The sequence below is a fragment of the Elephantulus edwardii genome, unplaced genomic scaffold (assembly GCF_000299155.1).
Source record: "Elephantulus edwardii isolate Elephantulus edwardi_28Jun2011 unplaced genomic scaffold, EleEdw1.0 scaffold00030, whole genome shotgun sequence".
In the NCBI taxonomy this organism is placed as follows: Eukaryota; Metazoa; Chordata; class Mammalia; order Macroscelidea; family Macroscelididae; genus Elephantulus; species Elephantulus edwardii.
Window position 1 is genome coordinate 13,073,917 of NW_006399780.1, and position 5,832 is coordinate 13,079,748.

General features: G+C 44.0%; 1 pseudogene; it reads right to left on the minus strand.

Annotated features, from left to right (window-relative positions):
• Window positions 1-4,239: 4,239 nt before the first annotated feature.
• Window positions 4,240-5,096, minus strand: LOC102873061 (annotated as a pseudogene).
• Window positions 5,097-5,832: the final 736 nt, after the last annotated feature.

The following is a 5,832-nucleotide window of genomic DNA, read 5'->3' on the forward strand; positions in this document are numbered from 1 at the left end:
TTCTCTAAGTACTCAAATGGCCCTACACAGTCATTCTATTTCATCTCCAAAATTTGTTTATTAAGTAAAAATTTTTCTTACAAAGGAAATGCTCATAAATTCCTGGAGCAGATTAAAATCAATCTATAAACTTAAATAGGCAAAAATATCATTTTCTTATATCCTAAGGAAAGCTCTGGTGACTTAATGGGTTAGGAACTGCCAACCCAAAGGCAGGCAGTTCAAATCCACTTGCTGCTCTGAAGGAGAAAGATGGGCAGTCTCCTCTCAGGCAATTTGTGACCTCTGAAAACCCACTGCAGAGTCAACTATGAGTTGTCTCTAATGCAATGGCAATGAGTTGAGTTTGTTTCCTAAAATTGATTGTCAATTTTTACTTTGAAGCCTTCATCCCACTTAGTGGAGAAAATGAAGCAATTTCTTTCTAGGCCCTGGTAACTGCTAAGTGAAGATGAGCTGAAGGAGAGAGATGAGTTTATTGAAGTTAAGATTTACAACCTCTGAAACCAGAAAGAGGGTTACCATGAGTGGGAACTGACAGCAGCCCTAGGTTTAGTTTGGATTTTCCTTTCTAGGCAAGCCAGTCTTTTTCTCAAGCATTTCAAATGGAAATGCATTCAATTATAATTCCCACCAAACCATCATCACTTTCACTCAGGCATTTTTACTTTCATCAAACTCCTGATTGGTCCTGTGTGCAAAGGACTCTGGGGATTTGTTTGTACTCTTGGGACAACCAACCCTCAGGCTGTCAGGATAAGGATTTAACACCAAACCCTGAAACTTCCTGGCAGTTCTGTCCCCCTGCCACACATTCTGCCCCAAGGTCTAACTCCCTCCTGTGTCCCCTACGCCTCTCCTCTCTTCCCTCTGGCTGGAGTGGAGTGTGAAACAGAGGGCAAGCTGATTGACCTCATTGTTGGTGTTGTTGCTAGGTGCCATTGGGCTGAGTATAACTCATAGCAACCTTGTGAACAAGAGATCTGAACCCTGTTCTATCTTGTGTCAACCTCATCATTTCTGACGTACTTGAGCTCATTGCTGCAGTCACTGTGTCAGTCTATCTCATTGAGGGTCTTCCTTTCTTTCACCAACTCCTCCATCTTTCCAAGCATGATGTCCTCTCCAAGCAAGGAACAGCCTCCTAGCCCAAAGAATGTGGGAGAAGGTTTTGACACCTTTGCCTCCAAGGAGAACATTTCCCTAAGACCTGATTAGGCTATGCAAACTTTTCCATTCTTATAACTAGACATAGGTGGGGAGTTTGTTTTGCTTTTTTTCCCCTCTCTTTTCTTTTCATTTTTTTTGACTCAAAAGCCAAGATTGTCTTTGTTCTCAGTTCCCACCATGACTGCTTTTCGTTGGAGACACATGACTCATGTTTGGCTGCATGTGCAAAGCAAAGGGGCCTCAGGGCACAAGTTAGGAAATTCAGTAAAGTAAGGGTGGGGACAAGCACTGGTGCCGGGAACATGTACATTACATCACCTCAACCACACTTGAAAGGAAATATCACTCTTCAGACTAGAGGCTCCCAAAAGTTCTGGGGTCATAGGACTCTCAGGGCCTCAGAAATTGTTTTATGGGGATCTTCATTGCCATTAACTTGGAACTCACTCCTAGCTGACTCTCCAGTGGGTTTCCAGGAGGCTATAAATCCCAGGAAAGGAGATTATCCATCTTTCTCTCTTGGAACCAGTGATAGATTTGAACTAAGTGAGGTCCATCCTTTAAGTTATTAGCAGTGCAACTCCTTGTGAACTACACCACCCTAGTGAATGAGTAGCAAACAGTTCTATTTCTTATACAGCTAAATTAAAACAACTTAGAAGCACTATGTCCCAACGACCTAGTTGTTATTGTCAGCTGCAGTCCCCTGGACTCATGATTGAGCAAGACCAAAGGCTTCCTGGGCCTCAGCCCTCTTCACAACTGGTTTCTGGGAGAATGATTGTGATCACAGGGTATTCTAGGCTGATTACAGGAGTAGAGCACAAGACCTTGCTTCTTAGGCTAGTTTAGTCTGGAAGCTCCTGTGAAGTCTCATCAGAACAATACTAACACCTCCTCTAGGTACAGATTTCTCATGAGCACAAGGAAGTGTTCAGAAGTCCTCATTCTTCTCAGTATTAGCCATAATTTGTTATGTTCCCCATAGTCAAATGCCTTTGCATAGTTAATAAAACACAAATAGACATTCTTCTGGTATCCTCTGCCTTCAGCAAAGATCCATCCAACATCAACAATGATACTTCCTGTGCTGTGATACACTAAATGGTTTAAAATCAGGAAGGGTGTGTGTAAGGGCTGGATCCTTTATCTATACCTGTTCAATCTGTATGCTGAGCAAATAATCCACGAAGCTGGACTCTATGAAGAGGAATGTAAACATTAGGATCAGAGAAAGACTTATCAACAACCTGCATCATGCAGACAACACAGTCTTTCTTACTGAAAGTGAGGAGGATAAGAAACACTTGTTGCAGAACAGCAAGGATTGCAGCCTTCAGTATGAATTGTATCTCAACATCAAGAAAACAAGAGTCCTCATCATAGCATCAACAGCAAATTATGACTGATGGCGAAGAGACCGAAGCTGTCAATGATTTCATCTTGCTTAGATTAACAATAAACACTCTTGGAATCAGCAGTTAAGAAATCAGAAGATATATTGCATTGGGCAAGTCCATTATCAGGGACCTCTCCAAAATGCTAAAGAGCAATATTGTCAGTTTAAAGACAAAGATGTATCTGATTCAGGCCATGGACACCCAGAAGAAAAATCAATCCCTCTGAGTTGTGGTGTAGAAGAAGAGTGTTAAATACCCCATGGACTTCCAGCAAATAGATATCTTGGGAAAAGTACAGCCAAAGTGCTCTTTGGAGGTAAAGATGGTAACACTCAGTCTTTCATACTTTGGACATGTAGCTAGGCTAGATGATACCTTGAAAAGGTCCCTCCTGCTTTGAAAGAGGCTCAGTGAAGGAGAGGAAGACCACCAACAAGATGGACTGACATAGTGACTTTAGCAATGAGCTCTAGTATGTCAGAGATGATGAGAATGATACAGGATAGGACAGGGTACAGGTCAGTGTTCATAGGGTCCCTGTGAGTCTTACTTGAGTTGGCAGCACCTAACAACAACAACAAGGCCTCCCCTCAGGAGCTCTGGTGGCCTTTCAGTAAGAAACTACACTGACAACCTAAAGGTATGCAGTTTGAATCCATCAGCTGCTCCTTGAGAGAAAGATGGGCAATCTCCTTTCATGTAATTTACTGCCTCTGAAAACCCAGTGGAGGGTCAGCTATCGCCCAGTTCCTACTCAAAGGTATATAACATCAATAAAGTGTCGACTAAGAGAAGGGTGGGGTCTGCACCTGAGGTGCAGGTCCAGGGGTCAAACCAGAGTCTTCCTCAGAGAAAGTGAGAATTCTATCATCTGAACCACCACTCATCTCAACTTTAAAAAAAAAAAAAATTACACATAAAAAAATAATACTCTTCTTTCACTGTTTAATAACCACAAATTATTATTTGCATGTGTATCTTTTGGGCACTGCTTAACTTACAGGATTTGGATTTCGATTTTAGATGCCATTGCTCATATTTCCTTTCTTTAAGTTTTATTTTAATACAACTACTGATGACTACAAGCAAAACATCATCTAACACTGAAATCACAAAGCACTTACAATTAGTACTTCTTATGGTATCTGACAGATGTCATGTATCTCAATATTTCCCACAAGAATTTGAATTATACCATAGTGTTCTGTGTGGGTCTTCACTCTGGCATCCACAGGGCACTCCATCCCATAGTTTGAGATTCATGATAACAGGGCATTCTCATTCACCTGCTACCAGTGAGTCAGAGCCAACTAATAGCTGTCCTTCCATTGGGTTTTCAAGATTATAAACCGCATAGGAGATCACCTATCTTTTTTCCTTGGAGCCCATGGTGAATTTGAACCACCAGAGAGGCATAGCCTTTGAGTTTGCAGGACAACACCCAAAGAACTACGTCACCAGAGCTACCAACAGAGAGATGTGTCTAGAGACCAGAAGTATAACCACAGAAAATAACACTTACAGCAATCACTTAAAATGTACCCTGTACCAACGTCTGCACTCAGGGAATACCAGAAAGATGTTATTTGTGGGTTTTGTGTGTTGCTTTGTGATTTCTGTTTGGGTTTTGTTTTGGGTGTGTTTTTTTTTTGTGATGGGGCCACTTTATTTAAATTGCTATTTGAGTTTCATGGCAATCCCATTGTCTCTGAAGGTCAAAGTCCATGGGGTCACAGCTCTGGAGCCTGGAAGAGTGGGCGGGAAGCAGGGCCCAAGCTCCATCGGCCCCCCCTCCAAGACGCTCCATCAGCCCCTCCAGATGCAGTGGTGGCTCCTCAGTGGGTGTGTGCCTCGGCTGCTGTGTTCTCCAGCCTGTACCACTCCCGAGGGCCAGGTGGGTCCACCCAGCAGGCAGGGTCCAAGCTCTAGCACAGGGCCAGTTCCTGGTCCACCAAGAGGGAAGGCCCAAGCCTGATTCACTGATGGACCCCATGAGCTTGCAGGGGGCTCCTTCGGGGGCTGTTCTTTGCTTGTAGAGATGGCTTTGGCTGAGCTGGGTCTGGTGGGGGACGTGTCCACGAAGCTCACGTCCACCACCCGGAAGCAGATCTCCTTGTCCGTGTCCATGTCCAGGTGGTGCACACCTTCCTCCGTCTCGTCCTCCACACCCACACCTGCTCTGCTTCATGGAGCTTGGCCGGCTGCTGCAGTGACGTGCAGTCCCTCTGGGCTTCAGCCTTTAATCTTCCCGATCAGGATCTCATCCAGGAATGGGTGGAACACACACCATGTAGTGAAAATGGACTCTGGTATGGGATGCACCATCTCCCGGGAACACGTACGCAACCTCCAGCTTGGTGATGTCCAACAGCCAGACGCAAAGTCCCACACTGTACACGACCTTGTTGGCCAACTTCTTGTTTGTTCAGCTTCTCAGCGATGAAATTGTTAAGCTTCATCTCAAATTGCCACAGGTTGGGGGCTGGAGATTCACACCGTGTCCACCATCTCCACAGGCATGAACATGCTGGCGTAGGCTGGGAGCCGGAGGTCCTATGCACAGCCACCCTATTGTCCAGCTTTGGTCCAGAGTCTGAATTCTGTTTACTTGTGTTTTATTGACTATACAAAGACATTTGACTGTCTGAATCATAACAAATTATGGATAATACTGAAAAAAAAAATGAAAACCCCAGAATAAATACATTGCTGTTGTTAAGTGACATTGAGTCCTAGGTGACTCATAGCAACCCTATGAAAGAAATTCCTCAACACTTGCATGACTTTCATCCTTTCTCCAGGTTCATAGTGTTTCCGGAGGCAAGCTATTACAGAAGTGAATGCCACTCCTCCTTCCAAGTTTGTTTTAATCGGGGAGCTCCACCAAAAACTAACCACTATGTGTAACCATTATCACATTTGACACATCAGTGTCACAGTGTTCGGCTTCACAGCATCCACAGGTTACCTCTGTATGGCAAGTAGACACACCAGGACTATATGACCTAGAAGAATGTTTGACCAAAACAATTTAAAACCATATTTTACCATTCCAGCACACCCAAATGCTGGGGAACTCTAGGCCAGAGACCCCCAATTCATCTGGCAAGTCTGCTCTGCTGATACCCACTTGGGGCAAAAAGAAAGCCACAAGCAACCAGAGCATTCCATACTTGCCTCTCCTCAAGACACAAGAGGCCGCATCCAGTGGCCAAAATAAATATACACAGAGAAAAAAACAGTTGTCTGAACAGAACAAATA